The following is a 16,637-nucleotide window of genomic DNA, read 5'->3' as shown; positions in this document are numbered from 1 at the left end:
CAATATGTGTTACACCCCAAAGACTGTCTTTCCAGGTGGGGCCAAGGTTGGGAGATAACCTCAAGCAACTGCTCCAAAGATAAAAATTACTTTACCTGAAATCTAAGCTGCCACATTGAATTGATAAAGGATATAGGGCCGACTAACTTCAAAAGTAATGGCAATTACAGTGAAAACTTGAAAGCCAAACTAACTGCATGATTCAGCTAATAGTGTAAGGTGTATCTTAGTGACAGGTGCACGGCTGCTCATATTTTATTAGAAGGGGTCAAATGAGTCATTTAAGCTATGATAAAGTTTCATGTATAATGTGGTGTATTCCCAGAAATAATCGTATACGTAGGTAGGTATCTTTTTTGTTAATGAAGCAACTTTCTAAACTTAAAGCTGGGGTATATGATTTCTGATTGGTCAAAGTTAACATGAGCTTTGACCAATCATAGCGAGGCTCCGATTCTCTGTTTTTATTGGCTGTTGGGACTGTCCATTCACTTTGGCACAACTTTGTTGGTGTAGAGCGTGTCAGGGAGGGACTAAAGCAGGGGTCTCCAACACGTCGATCGCGAGCTACCGGGCACCTTTTCAGTAGCTAGCCTGATAGGTTGACCAACTGTGTTGTGTTGTAAAAAATATAGAACGGGGGAATCTGAGGCATCGGGTAATGTGAGCCACCCCCTCTATCAAGGCAACGGAAAACATTTTTGGTCATGTGAGATATATGTTTTCAAGCCCCTCTCATTTCCCCATGGCCCTGAAAGAGAGGACTCCATGGTGCTGTTGTAAGCATGTTTTTTCACCAAAATAGGTATTTTGCATGTTAAAGTAAATTTTCTTGCTGTCAACTTAATCAACTGTTGTGCCAAAGCAAATGTATTCATGTAGAAAAACTTCTATCATACGTGTTGATGAACTACCAACATATAAAAACCATGTGATGATATTAGCTAAAGATTAGCCTGAAATGCTAAGAGAGGTAGTTTTTTTCTCAAATTGTGGTGGTGGGGGAAAGTGAACCAAATGCTGTGGGGGAAAATGAGACACTGTCTCACTTTCCCCCACCATGAGGCACAAGTTAAGTTTAATCTTAAACATATTTTAATGTAATATTACATAAAATATGTTTTATTTTAATGTCATACACATTGTAACAAATCACACCTTTCTAATTCAGAGCTACAGTCACCAAGAATCCAGAAAGATGAGGAAGCAGTTTCAGCAGTGGTTAGCCTCATACAAGGATGGATAAACCCATTTGACGGTATATATCAATCAAAACATGCACAAACAGACAAAACACAGTTTATACCCAACAGCAGAAGTCATATTAAATGCTGCCATGAAATGTTTAATACTGTAAACACAGACTTTAAGCACTCCATTTTGTTGTACATAGTGCGGTGACAATAAATTGTATTCTTATTTGCAGAGAAACGGGACCTCATTAGCATCTCTACGGCAAAGACAGCTCCCAAAGACATTGCCTCCGACCTGATGAAGGCATATGAGATTGGTGAGCAATGCTATGCAAACTTCAAGGATGAGAGACTAGACAAAGAAACACCAGCAAATAAATTCCACGACCCAATGAAAACCAACAAGCTGAAAACATTCAGTGATATGTGTAAGAAGAGAGAAGTGAAATCAAGTGGGAGGGCAGTCATCTTGAAAGCAGACAGGTCTCTGTTTGGACGCATCATAGTGATGGCACAAGCACGTAGTGTTAACATGGAGGATATCCTTTCTCATCCTCTTGGTCCATTGCCCTGGGCACTCTCCACACCAGATGGATTGCTGAGAAAAACAAACAAAGCTACTTTGGCCACAGCCTTGCAGAAACATGTAGCACTACAGGAGAAACACCCAGAACACTCTGCCACAGTGGTTGATGGGATGAACTTAGTCCAAAAAGTGAAAGGTGATTAAACTACTTTCAGAGATGTTGCCACAACAATCCTGGATATGGCTCTGAGGGAAGGCAGTCAGAGTAGAAGAATAGATGTTGTGTTCGACACATACAAGCAGAACTCAATCGAGAATAGTGAAAGATCTCTACGGGGTGAAGAGACTGGTCATGAGTTGCAGGATATCACAAGCACACAGATGGTGAGGCAGTGGAGGAGCTTCCTGACCAAAGTCAATAACAAAACTAGTCTCATTAGCTTCATAGTGAATGAATGGAGGAAGCCAGAATACAGAGAAAGGCTACAGGAGAAGATTCTATATGCAACTGTGATTGACAAATGTTACAGAATCACATATCAAGACAGTGAGGAGGTGTCAACTCTTCAATGTCAACAAGAAGAAGCAGATGGACGACTACTACTCCATGCCGCCCATGCTGCAAGAGAGGGATACCAATCTATAGTTATCTGTTCAGAAGATACAGATGTCTTTATCATGTCTTTAGCATTCTGTGACAAGATTGAGGCCCCATTGTTCCTGAAGTGTGGCACTAGAACCCGTAAAAGGCTGGTAGCTATCAGGAAGGTTGCAGCCACTGTTGGCATGGACACTTGTAGGGCTCTCATTGGGTTGCACGCCTACACAGGGTGTGATACTGTAAGCGCTTTTGCAGGCAAAGGGAAAACAAGGGCACTTACACTCCTGATGAACAACAAAGAAACTCAAGACACATTCTTGAAGTTGGGCCAAGAATGGGACCTCTCACCAGAACTGAGCGACAAACTGGAGGCATTTACATGTGCCCTCTATGCCCCAAAAGCATCAACCACCATTATCAACAAGCTCAGGTACCACCTTTTCTGTGCAAAGAAAGGTGAAATCGAGAGTCATCAACTCCCACCATGCAAGGATAGCTTGAGGCAACACACACTGCGAGCTAATTATCAGGCTGGTATTTGGAGAAGATGCTTAGAAAAGGACCCACAAGTGCCAAGCCCTCTTGGCAGAGGATGGAAGATGGAGACAGAGGAAGAAGGTGAATAGTTGGTGTTGCACTGGATGGATGGCCAGCTAGCCCCTGAAGCTGTCCTGGATCTACTTGCCTGCAACTGCACAAAAAAATTTTCACTCCCACGATGTGTATGTCTTGCAAATGGCCTCAGGTGCACAGATATGTGTAAACTGACAGAGTGTGAAAACCAGGCGACCTGTGTAGAAAGCTCAGATGAAGACGAGGACGACATGGGAAATGATGATTAGATAATTTAAAAAAAATTATCAACATACAAACCAGTCTTTGATTAAATGTATTCACTTCACAACCTGTTTCTTTATTGACTTTTACCACCAAAAGGGCTCCATTCTATTTGTCTATTCTGAATATGCATATGTGTTTTGGGTGTTACCTACGACTTTATGAGTAAAAGTTACTGCTTGCAACTTACCTTGCCCGGTACTTTCATTGTGGTAATTGCTTATCACTTAGCTCCTTCGGAACCTAGAGCAATGTTGACTTACTGAGAGTAGGTTACATGGATAAAATAGCAATTACACCACTCAAACAGGCTAAACCGATGTATTGGTCAGGCTTTGTATATATTTACTTGTAAGCATATAAGGTCAGCACACAACTCATGAACTGATTCGGTATTTCATGAAAATACGCATAACTCCGCTATTATTTGAAGGTTTTACCATAATTTTGTTCCCTGAATTCCAGATATATGAAGTTGGGTACTTTCTAGCATGTTTGAAATAGCACCACTACCTTTTTCATCCTTGAAAATGTAGCATTAGACACCATAATGAAGATCCTAGGTGCTCTACAATCCAAGCTACCTATACTATAACAATTTTTAAAAACGGTCGCCATAGCAACCATAGGAGAAATTGGCGATGGCCCTATAGCCAAACATCTTCCTTAGGGCATGCTCTGACAGCATGCCAAAGCTCATGTTTGTATTAAAAAAGCAAAATGCATTCACATATCTGCTGGACTAATAGGGCTCCCTATTTGTCCATTCCATCCACTCCATTCTATTTTGAAGACTTGTGCTGGTTGCACAAGTCTAATTTAAGGCTCATAATCACCTCTCACAAATAAATAGTATGGGTATATTATACATTTTCTGAATCATCAGAGTGCCTTGAGTACTGAAGTTGTTGAGTTTTGTGTCCCTGGTGTTCTTTCATTCAACAGGAATAAAAGAAAGCATACTGTTTCGGCGGAACTTGTGAAAAAGCGTGTTATATTTCTGGTTTAAAGAAGTCATGTGACCTCTGTGTTTGTCAGACAGACCCAGTACTGGGCTTAAATGAAAGCCTTAAAGGTCCCCTTTCCAGTGATACCAAGCATCATATTATAGAATATATACAATATCCCTACCATGAGCCTAAACCAGATATACACCGGATTCCAAAAACGCAATTTATCTTAGGGGGTTAGTAACTTCATGAGGTGAAAAAAGTGATTTCGCTACCAACCCGTTACTGCTATCGTGATTTTTCTAGTACTAGGGGTTTATACCTTGACAAAAAACCATGATAGCAATTGTCCCCAAAATGATACCGATCAACCCCCCTGGCTCATGGACTAACTGTGTTCTAATCTAACTGGTTATATCTTTCATTTGAATCTTATTAAAACCTTTTGAATTATAATGTGTTGTTATATTATAATTTGATTTTGTTCAGAGTTACTTTCAAGTGTTTAGAAAATTTGCTTTGCTTAATTGACCAAACCCCATCATTCTTTTACTAGTCCGACATTATTTCTGGAATGTGTGGCTAGCTTTCAGGATTCTAACTGTTACAATATGTGTTGTTATGGTAGTTTCAGAGTGGAAAAAGTAAGTGGATCAGTTTACCCCCTTGATTTTTCTGGTCTGTCTCAGTTTACCCCACAGCTGGGGTAAAGTGAGCCACATGACAACTTTTATTTAAACAATCATATTTTCACTGCCCTGTCTTGAAAAAAATCTGCTAATGCCCATTTCTAGGAAACATCCTGAATTAATGGGAAATGTGTAAATTTGAGTGATGAGAGTGATGGACCAGGCACCTTTCAGTAAGTTTACAGAAGTGCCACACTGTTAGTCTTTGACCTTTGGATAAATGTATTTAGTCATTTTAAGGGGGAAAAACACATTTTATTTATTATTTTAACTAATTGAGTTATTTTTCAAACAGCATGCTAGTGTAGCCATACAAGATTGATTTTCTGAATTTTCAATGCTTTATTTTTATGTTTTAAACTGGGAAATACATGTTCCAAAACAACCAATAACCTCTGTATTTAAAAAGAAATCAAGCAAGTAGGCTCAAAATAACCATTAAAGAATTATAGGCTATCGCATCACAGTAGGCCTAATTGTCCGCAATAATCGCACAACAGCCCCCCATCCAAAAAGGAACTTTAAAAAGTTACAACTGTGGGCGCTCCGGTGGTGTAGTGGATAAAGCGCGTACCATATTGGCTCCGGCCTTCGTTGCAGTAGTCGCGGGTTCAAATCTGACCCATGGACCTTTACTGCAGGTCATTCCCCCTCTCTCTCTCTGTCTCCCCATTTCAACTCTGTACTATCTAATAAAATTGTCTGTTTAATCAAATAAGCAGTTGTTTATTTATGTAGTGCGTATTGTCATCTTTGAGCAAAATACCCCCAAAATTTTCGGCGTGCCACTTTGCGCCACGCCTCCTCCACACCTGAGGCCTGTTTCAGGTAGCTGGTTTTGAAGCAACCCAGAGTGTGTTTGCTCTGAGTTAGTGGAAACTCTGGGTTTTCCGTTTCAGGTAGCAGGTTCAGCGCAACCGAGAGTCAGTTACTGCGGCAACATACGCCATGGGTCTAACCTGCTCGGGAGGTGGTTAGACCTACCCTGAGTTTGTTTTCACTTTACGCAGCTCCGACTGAAGAAAGAGTGTCACTGCCACACGCGTCCCTGTACAGTTTGAAGCAAAATCACTCCATAGAAATCTCCATCGGGATGTTTTTTTCATTTCCTGATGATTTTACGTTTGACCGATCATTTATCTGATCAGTAGCCTTGTTCTCAGCCGTTCATATAGGCGGCCACGTTACACATCGTGACATGCTCTACATTCAGATTAGTAAACCTATTTGTATTGTATGCTTTTTAACGTCTGTGCCACTGAACAGATTTATGTCAGGTGGATTCATGCAACGCTGCAGCTGCACGCGATCGTTACTGTTCACTTGTGCGATCATAAAGTCACAGACGAGCCTCGTTAAATAGCCTAATATGAATATAAAAATGATATAATAATTTAAACTGTGATCACTTGAGGAAAATGGATCTGGTAATAAATAAAGGCTCTTCAATGGAAACTGTCACCTAATGTGTCTGTTTACTGCACAGTATTAGGCCATAGCTTGCCAACATATTATCCAGCGAATATAAAACACTGTCAGTAATGCTGTGCCGCGCCAGCTTTATACTTTACTGCTGATATGCGTAACTTTTTAAAATAGACTATGGCTTCTCATAAGGAAGCAAAATTATTCTCTTGACAAAAAATGTTTGCTCTGTTTTTTTCTGAATTGCCGAGGAGATTAGATCAGAGTTATGAGACAATATACCCGTTAATTCTTCTCCATACCATAAACTCATTCGTTAATATTTCTAACTCTAGTGGGAGGAGCGGAGATTTTTTTTTTCTTTTTTGAGAAGTGGAGAAGTGGGAGGATCAAGCATTTGTTTCTTCTGTTTCCATGGTGAATCATGTTATCAGCGATCCATTGACGATGGCTTTTACGCACGCGATCAACCTAGAGTGAACACGCTCAGAGTTGATTTACCCAACGCTGATCCACTGTTCTGAAACCGAAAACCCAGAGTTGCTCGTCAACCCTGCGCTCTGAGTTGACAAACTCAGAGCACAGGATTAAACTCAGAGTATGTAAAACCAGCTACCTGAAACAGGCCTCTGGGCAGTGACCACCTTGACTAAGACATTTCCTGGGGGAAAACACTGTTGCGTCACAATAACAAGTCTAATATAGACATTGATGTCAATTTTCAGTGATGTATATGTGGCCCACAAATAGTGTAAGTAATTTTTTCTTGGACCTTTGATGGGAAATTATTTATGATAAGCATTGGGTATTGCAATTTCACACGTGTACAAACAGAAGCTTAATTCATTTGATGTGTGCTATGTAAATAAATATAAGTTATTTTTCAAAGTAGCTATCAGTTAAAAAAAGGTTGGAGACCCCTGGACTAAAGAGAACAAGTGGAGCAGTTGAGGTATTTGGATTCGAATCCCTATCCCAACTGCCATTTTCTCCCCAAATCCTCCACCCCAGCTTTAAGTTGTAAAGTTCTTTACAAAAATATATAAAGGTTAAAAGAGAAGACAATGACAACAACAACAATACAAACCACCAATGGTTAAATGCATCAAAAGCCCAGATAGGGAGCATGAAAACTAGGGCAATAAAACCCTTTAGAAATCTAGGATTGTGTTTGACTGTGATGATGAGATTGTGTCAATAGGTTGTTCGAGCATCCTTAATATTTTGATTAAGCAAGACAATCACTTCTTTTATTTGATTAAAGCGGAGGAAGATTGATTGGTTTTGGAAAGTGATTTGTTCTTAGGAGGGGCAGAAGCTTCAAGAGCAGATGCACAAATATAATTAAAATGGTTCAAACTATCATAAGTGTGCAAGGATGATGGCCAACCTTGATTAAGTCTGTTAACAGAATTTAATTTGCTTTATTGTATAATATTTTAATGCACAATACATGCTTTCTGGCTGTTGAACTTTGTCCCAGTTTTGCTACAAGTTTGTTGTTTAGCCTTGAAGCCTAATAAGATTTTGGCCCATACAGAGGTATGACGCATTCATGTGCACAGTAGTTTCACTCCCCATATTCTGTTATCAGACATTGTATGAAGGATAACACCAGCTGAGATGAATTTCTGGGAATATCTGCCAATTAAAATGTTTCTGCTTTCGCCAGCAAAACGGGCTGGACACACAAACCGAGTGTATACGCCTACACACTTCTATTGCATATAATCTCTGTACACTGTTCATTCGATGTATTCAACCATGTATCAAGCCAGGTACATTGTTGTTTGACCCTTGTATGCTGTTTGCAAGTAAATTCACCTACTTCCAAGAAGGCCTGACTCAGTTTCAATTATTCAAACACTTGGGTAGTTTGATGAAATAATTCTAGTAACAAATGGTCCTTCGAGTGAGCCGGATCCAACATCTTCTTCTCTGGACAAGAAGAGCCTGCACCGTGAACGGGGGAGTCCAAGATCTCTCGACAAAAGACCTCCAGTAAACAGAGCTACAAAAGAGGCTGTCTGCAGACTCTACTTGGACGGAGGAGGGGTGACGGAATCCAGAGCCAAAACTGAGCGAGTCGAGGCTTTCTTGAAATCAGGTGAATATAAACAGCTGATTTTGTTTTGTCCAGGAATTATGGTAGTTCCTTTGTTTTATGTATTAGGTAGATAAACTAGTTTATGAAGCAGTATTTCTCATGGTTTTACCGTAAGGGAGAATAACTGATCGTAGTGTTTGGGAAAATGCACTAAAGAGAAAAATATTTCAACCTGTAGTGTTTGGGGAGATGCACTAGAGACAAACCTATCTCAACCTGTAGTGTTTGGGGAGATGCACTAGAGACAAACCTATCTCAGCCTTTGGTGTTTGAGAATTTACACTGTCAAAAACAAAAGTCTCACGTACGTAATTAGATGATCATTAGTGTGGGATCGAGGGTGGTCCCTTTATTCTGACAGATATAGTTTGTTCCATTAAACTGAGAGTTCTTTGTAATTCGGGAAGGTTTTATGGAAACAAATTGATATCTGGCTGCTTGTTGTTACTTAGCCTGGGGATATAGTACTGCTCCAGGGAGTTAGTCTATGACAGGTTATTTATTTGTTTTGTTTTGTTATGTTTGTCAATAGTCTACAACTGCAGAGTAGACTTATTAGTTTTGTTTAGAATACATCACATAGGGTGTTCTAGTTTTAAATTGGTGAATTTTATTAATCAATTGGAGGGAATAGGGGTGTTCATCCTGTTTAAATAGATTACTGGGTAATTTGATATTAGATTTTACATTTAAAAAAAATTTAATTACATAATATGGATAATGATAAGATAGACATTAGAAAAAAAAAGGAGACTGGTGAAGAAAAGTCTCCTCTACCCCTTCCTGTGTCTCTTTCCATTGAGACCCATAGTGAACCTTAAAGATTAAAGGTGCAGTCAATCATTTAAAGTCCCAGCATAAACTTAAAAAAAGCGTCCTTTTGTGTTCTTTTTATGAAAATGTTCACTAAAAAGAATTGTTCAATGCTTTTGATTTGAATTACAAGTTAAAGGGGATTTTTATGCTGAAAATATGATCATAATGTGTATTGTTGATATAAATTGATTCAAAAACTGGTTAACTGTAAAGACACCTATACTTAACCTACATGTTAACTTTTGTTATTTGAAGAACAAACTATAACACCATGTCAGATTTGGAGAAGTAGAGAGCTTCTCAGGAATGTGGTGTGTGTGTGATTCAGTCCCATGCAGAAAAGGGAGGGCCTGTCTCACTGCCTGCCTGTGTGTGCTTGAATGCTGCCCAAACACAGACAACCATGTGGAAGAACGAAATCAAACCTATCCTAAAATGTTGTTGTGCGTTAATTGTGACATCTAGAGCAAGCAAAATGGATAGGATGATATTTTAGAAACAACCCTGGCAGAATGATGAGCATTTCTTTTGAGAACATGTTACTGCTCAAATTCATTCTGTTTCAGATGCAAGGAGAAGACGAAAGCTGACCATGCTTCAATAAGGACAATTGGACACTGAGGAACAATCTGAATCGGTTATGGTAATATCCTACATAACCATTCCCCCAGTGACTGTGATATGAAGGACACTTTGCGTCAAAATGCCACAAAAGGACTTGTTGACCATCAAGACGATCTTGGTTCCTGTTCCCTGGCTTCTGCAAAAAACTGTCCTCTCTGAAACTGTACATAGACTGTTGCACCAGTACACAAACTTGCATTTTCACAACTGTGATGTTGATGTACTTGATATTATTCTGCTTGACTGAAATATATTTACTCATATGCTTTGCCCTTTTGCTTTGAAGTGTTGCAAAAAGTTGCATTAAATATTATAAAAAGGGTGGAATGTTAACAGAATTTAATTTGCTTTATTGTATAATATTTTAATGCACAATACATGCTTTCTGGCTGTTGAACTTTGTCCCAGTTTTGCTACAAGTTTGTTGTTTAGCCTTGAAGCCTAATAAGATTTTGGCCCATACAGAGGTATGACGCATTCATGTGCACAGTAGTTTCACTCCCCATATTCTGTTATCAGACATTGTATGAAGGATAACACCAGCTGAGATGAATTTCTGGGAATATCTGCCAATTAAAATGTTTCTGCTTTCGCCAGCAAAACGGGCTGGACACACAAACCGAGTGTATACGCCTACACACTTCTATTGCATATAATCTCTGTACACTGTTCATTCGATGTATTCAACCATGTATCAAGCCAGGTACATTGTTGTTTGACCCTTGTATGCTGTTTGCAAGTAAATTCACCTACTTCCAAGAAGGCCTGACTCAGTTTCAATTATTCAAACACTTGGGTAGTTTGATGAAATAATTCTAGTAACAAAGTCACTGCAGAACAGAAGAAAATATGGCTATAGACTGACTGTTTAGAAGGCATCATGTTTACAGTGTGCTTCCATGTAAAACATGTTGGATGTATCATCTAAAACACCAACCATTTTTTCTTCACCAATCTTTATCAACTTGAAAACCACATCAGGAATAAAATCTGAGAATTTAGATGACAAGTTGCCTGAAGATTTGTTGGAAGCTCCATGATAGTGCAACATACAGGATTGGTACAGCTGACGAGATGAAAGCCTCCAAGCTGGGTTTATTGATTCATTGTTAAGTAAGGAGAAAGTATTCAAATAAATTGTTCTCAAATTTACATTCTCAAGTTTCAGTTGAAAAACAAATCAGATTTCTGGGTCAAAATTCAGTAGTTTAGATAATTGTCTTATTATAGACACAGCTGACATTTAATAGACCAAATTAAAGTACATACTTAGTGTCAGGAATTTTAAGGAATGGAGTTGTAAAGTTTGCATACTGCATTACGGCATGTATTTATAAGAGTTATTTGGTTTATAGGGGAGTGGGTGGTACAAACAGGAGGGTGTGTGTGGGCCAGCAATGTCGTGTGGCGACAAACTTGTTTGGTGAAAGTGTACAAGGACATGAAAGCTTGGGTGGAGACCGTCTCTGGAAGTACAAGAAGCATTTTCCCAGAAGAGATTAACATTGTCGATAAAAGACAAACAGTGCAAGGGACAGACTCACTTAGTGTGTGCAGAGAGAGCCGCCAACTAAAAGTGTGTTTGAGACGGTTTAAATCCTGTTTTAAACCTTCAGACGGATGTATGGGTGTTTGCCCAAAGCAGAGACTAGATCTGCTGCAAGACGTCAGCAATTTTAGCATCAGGCAGGCAATGGGTAACTGCAGTTTGTAATGTTTGTACTGTATGCCTTAGGATGACATCACAGAGGTCATAGAGTGCAGTGCAAATAATTTTGGAATGATTTGAAAGCTATCCAATAATTAACAATTATTTTCTATTAGTGCTGTCAGTTTAACGCGTTATTAACGGCGTTAACGCAAACCCATTTTAACGGCGTCAATTTGTTTATCGCGCGATTAACGCTCGTCATGGTCTAGCAAACGTTGTGGTTTTTTCTCATGCTGTTGTATCAACTAGTAATGTTAGAACAGCTGAAACACCACAAACTATACATATGGCTCGCATTTAAGTTACTGTCAATTCAAAAGGAACGTACAGCGTAATTTCACATTAAAATCATTTAACTGGCAAAACGTCAAGTCAATTCTGACTTTTATTTTGAAGCAGAAACCGGAACCTAGCACTTCCTAGCCCAGCTACGCGACCTTCACTAGTAGAGTCTTCCGTGTGTCACTCATTCTGTGTCTGAAATCGCACACTTCTGTACTTACACTTACTTTTTTGAGTGCACTTTGCGCAAAACCGGAGAGTGTGCCAAAATGCAGTGCACTGTAAGTTCCTCGGTCGTGCACTCAAAACGGTCTAAAACTCGAGTGTGGAGCGATGGACACTTTCCTCACTCAACGGCCGCCATCTTGCGCACGCAGCGGAGAGGGGCGGGACATTAAAATCAAAATAGAGGAGCTTGAAGCAACCATGGAGACGGACGTGCTCTACAAAAGTTAAATTACACATTTGTTTAGTTTTTCCGTACAACTACACTGTTTTAGACTGTATCCGACCATTTAAAAAAAAATACTACCGAAGAAGAACCTTCAAAATGCAAAGTCATTTCCGGTAGGTGCGCGACGGCAGTTTGGACAGTGCACTGTAGAAATGAGGGCACTGCGTCTACAAGTAAGTGCACTGTTGGGATAATAAAGTGCACTCAATGTAAGTGCACTTACGTAAGTGCGCAATTTCAGACACAGCATGAGACTAAGCAGAAAAGAACAGAAAAGAAAGCCTGCCATTTGCAAAAGTCCTACTTATAACCCTGCGCGCACACCAAAAACCTCCATGAATGTTGGTGGCAGCTGCCAGTCATTCATTTTCACTTAAATTTTCGCTACGAAGCCTCGGCTGCAGCAGCACCATGGCAACCACCTGCACGCAGGCATAGTGTGTCCACTCCACACAGTCTGAAATAAGCCGTGGATGAAAGACTCCCAAAACATTTAGGCCTACAACAACCAGTTTAATTTAGCCTTAATACTAATTTGTTTTATATACCCTATGTTGTTTTATGTTTTTTTTTTTGGGGGGGGGGGGGTCTAATTATGATATTTAAGAAGAAATACACTGAATTACACCATTGTAATTCAGTGTATTTATTCTAAAATATCATCATTAGAATGGGTGTGATAAGAGCATTAAAGGGAAAATTCGCCGATTTTCAACCTTAACTCATCTACCATAATATCCTTTGGGTTGCATTATATCCCCGTGTATTTTTTCAACATCGTCCGTTTCGCGGGGGCCGAGCTTCAAAAATCCATTCACCGGTGACGTTTCTGTGACGTTTCCGTGTCAAGGAAGAGCTCGTGCAGACTACAGACTCTTGGAGCCGAGCTCACCAACCCCCCTCCCTGTGAATCCAGGGGGCGGGCTCTAAAAGCACGTGCGAACCAAAACAAACCGTCTGTCCATGCCCATGGTCCGTGACAGTTTACTTGTATCATTTCCTGTATTGAAAATTGCATCTTTTCACACGGGCACAGACGATATGGATGAGGATACTTTAAAAAGTGTGTTGGCTGACTGGAATGAACCAGCAGGGTATTTAGTTGGGCCAGAGAAGCCTACACTGCTGAAGAAATTCAGCGAGGAAATACAGTATGCAGAGAGGCCGAGGCTGCAGCTGTTTCAGCCTTGGTTAGGGTTAGCCTTGTAAGACAATACAACTGGACCACCATTAGAAACCGAGAGACATTTTCAATATCCCAAAAATAATTTGGAAAAGACAACAAATACCAGCAAGACCGGGAGGGCAGATGATCATTGAGTGAGTAACATTATTTTTTTCTAGCATGTTGTAACGTTATCTTTGTCACATTGTGTTGTCTGAGCCATTGCACTGATGTTGCACTTAGCATGTCTATAGCACTTTTCAGAAGAACCCTTTACAACAGGTCAAATAAAATGACCAGTCTTTTGTTCTTACATTGGCTGCTATTGTTACATTATAGCTTTGTGGAGAGTAACCACTTGTTTTGTGTTTTAATTCCTTTAGACATAATCGACTTGTCACACGTCGGTTCTTGATTGAGTGGGTGCTCCAAAGGGGAGAGACTTGGCAAGGGGACCGCATCGTCTTACCTGATTGTGTCATACAGCGCATCAGAGCCAAATATCCATCTCCAAATGGTCACTACAGGCGACAGGCTGAAGAAGACGCTACGTAGAAGCTACGGATGAGCTATGATCAAATATTTTGACCTGTAAATACTGCTGCTAACTATGGACACTGATTGAGATTTAATCATGTGAAAATGTGTCAATTCTCCTTGACTGTATTTACAAATAAAAATAATTTTGTATAAACATGATTGTTTTTTGTCATTGCATAGGTAACCATTTTAATACATAGGTTTGACTTATCAACTAAAAGTGAAATAGTTTCAGAGAATCAAACACTTTATAAGGCATAGATAGAGTTTAATATAACAAGCAAGTAAAACAGTGTGCATTATTCTACACACAACTGTAAAGTATGTACATATACAAATGTAAAAAAGAAAAATAACATTTTCAAAAGCTTTGAGTTTCCAGTGTGTTGGGAAAAACAATTGTAGCATAATGCTTCCTTCGTCAAGTTACTGTTGAAATATTGAGTGATGTTTAGCAGCAGCTTCTTCTGTAGTTGGTTTTGGACATGTTGTGAGGGAGGGCAGGCTGAGGGAGCTGTAGTGATGATGTCAGCACTTTGCAGGCAGCAGTCTCTTCTTCATGTGATGACGAGTTCTACGAGGGATGCTCTGAAGTGGTGCGTGTGTGCGGGATGTAAACAGTCTTCACAACAGAGTGCGTGGTCCTCGGACAATACACCATCTTCCTTTGGATCTCACCTGAAATGACAAATTATGATTGTATCACAAGGCCAGCCCAGCACTGAAGAGATGACAAAAGAAAAATCAATGTGTTATACTGTAAAGATAATGTTGCTGTTGCAATAAATATATAAAACAGACAAACCACTATGTAACCATAGATAGGTCAGTCAGTTAGTGCACTAACACAATAGTAGTCTTTTGTCTAAGAAGACATCATGTTTATATTAGCAGCCAAGCATACTGTATGCCAGGGTGTGGCTATGCATTTGCATTAGGAAGAGCCAAGACGACACAAGACTAGGGACATCAGTGCTAATCACCCAGCCATCACCATCAGCATAGCAATTGTTTATGGTTTTGGAAAGCTGATCATTTTAACGACATCGCTAATAACCATGCACATGGAAAACAAACACACAGTCACACACAAACAGTCTTGCAAATGCAACTAAATCTTCCTCAAGGATACACAGAGGGGCCTACTGCCCCCCTCACGAGTTCACTTCTAACTGTAGCTTAGCGGCTAAGGTAACTTGGCTACAGCTACAACCGGTAGACTAATTCCTCCTTGCCCCATCTATCAGCCTTACACCGGGACACAATATTCAACAGCGGTGTGGGCAGCACAGTTATTAATGTAGGGGAAACACTGATACTAACTACAGTAGGCTACTATGCAATTTAGCTCACGTTAGCTTACCTTTATTCGGATTCTTTTTCCCGGGGCTGGGGCTATGCATCACGCCGGTGAATAGGCAACAGGTAGGGCCTAGTATCTTCAGCTTACGCTTACTCCTGCTTCTTTTCTGTTTCCTAAAGTTGGCGCATCTAGGCACATTATAGGACGGCATGTTTTCTTTGTGGTAGTAGTCCAACAGTGAAATAATACGAAGCGCGCTATTACTGTACTGCTTACACGGGTCAGGTCCGTGCTGTGTTTGTCACCATGGTAACGCGAGCAGCTCGGAATCTGGGCAGGCTGGCTGCAGAGCGTACCCCCCCGCGCAATGCATCCTGGGGCCTGTAGGAACTGTAAAAACGGCTACGTCAGCCCCGCGTCATCAGTTTAAATCCGAAATCATTGTGCTCTCTGCCAATTCGGATCAATTTTTGGGGGGCTTTTTTCAATAGACTACTAATATACTCGGCCCTGATATACCATTCACATGAAAATGGGCGAATTTTCCCTTTAAAATGAGAAAAAATAATGGGACAAAAAGAAATCAAGCGACATTCAGGCAAGAATAAATGAAAATGCGATTAATCGCGAGTTAACTATGACATTAATGCGATTAATCGCGATTAAATATTTTAATTGTTTGACAGCACTATTTTCTATATGTACAGTATGTTACCTACTTGTTGCTCTGTAACTACTGTACTATTACCAGTGGCTTTGAACTGTAGAGATCTGTATAAGACTAACAGGTGGCTAGTGAAAGCCTCTATGGATGTGCTAGTCTGTGAGTGGTGAGGGGGCTGCATGTGTCCATGTACGCTTGGATTATCCATCGCTTTAGCTCAGCCAAAGGGCTGAAGATTAAGTACTGCAAGTGGCCCGAGGCCAGCAGACTTGACCCATGGGGCCAAGAAACGGTTGTATTTGAGTTCCAAGGCTCAGTCAGATCAGAGGAGATTTATTCCTCTACCATACCATGGTTTAACTCAGGGGGCCTCCTTCTAAATCAGTAATAAATCAGCACAGCTCCTTCTGCAGAAACTGTTGTTTCTTTGTGCTCCCCGTCTAATTCTTGTTTAGAACTGAGACTTCCAGCTTGTGGTGTATTTGGGAATTAACCACTTAAACAATTGAAATACAACCGAACAATTTATTGTTTAATGTACAACGATATAAGCTTTGTAGTTTATTTCTCAGCAGGTTTATAGCCACTTTAGCCACTATAGAATGAAATCAAAACTATGTTTATGTAACCTTGTTTTGAAGTAAATGTTCGATCCTCTCTAGATAAACAAAAGTCTGAATGTGGACAACTGGTTTTGTCCAGGAAGGACAACATTTAAATAATTATGTTAAATAGTTTATGCCTATGTTC

At 40.0% G+C, this 16,637-nt stretch overlaps 1 long non-coding RNA gene across 1 annotated transcript; it reads right to left on the bottom strand.

The window, feature by feature from the left end:
* Positions 1-14,167: 14,167 nt before the first annotated feature.
* Positions 14,168-15,652, bottom strand: LOC307258707. The gene is made up of 2 exons (XR_013845136.1): positions 15,284-15,652; positions 14,168-14,598 (listed from the first exon to the last, which is right to left on the bottom strand). It is a non-coding gene; the product is annotated as an uncharacterized lncRNA (long non-coding RNA).
* Between the last annotated feature and the right edge of the window lie 985 nt (positions 15,653-16,637).

Source organism: Ammodytes marinus (genome assembly GCF_949987685.1).
Source record: "Ammodytes marinus genome assembly, chromosome: 12".
Taxonomy (NCBI): Eukaryota; Metazoa; Chordata; class Actinopteri; order Uranoscopiformes; family Ammodytidae; genus Ammodytes; species Ammodytes marinus.
This window is presented reverse-complemented; position numbering and strand designations above follow the sequence as displayed.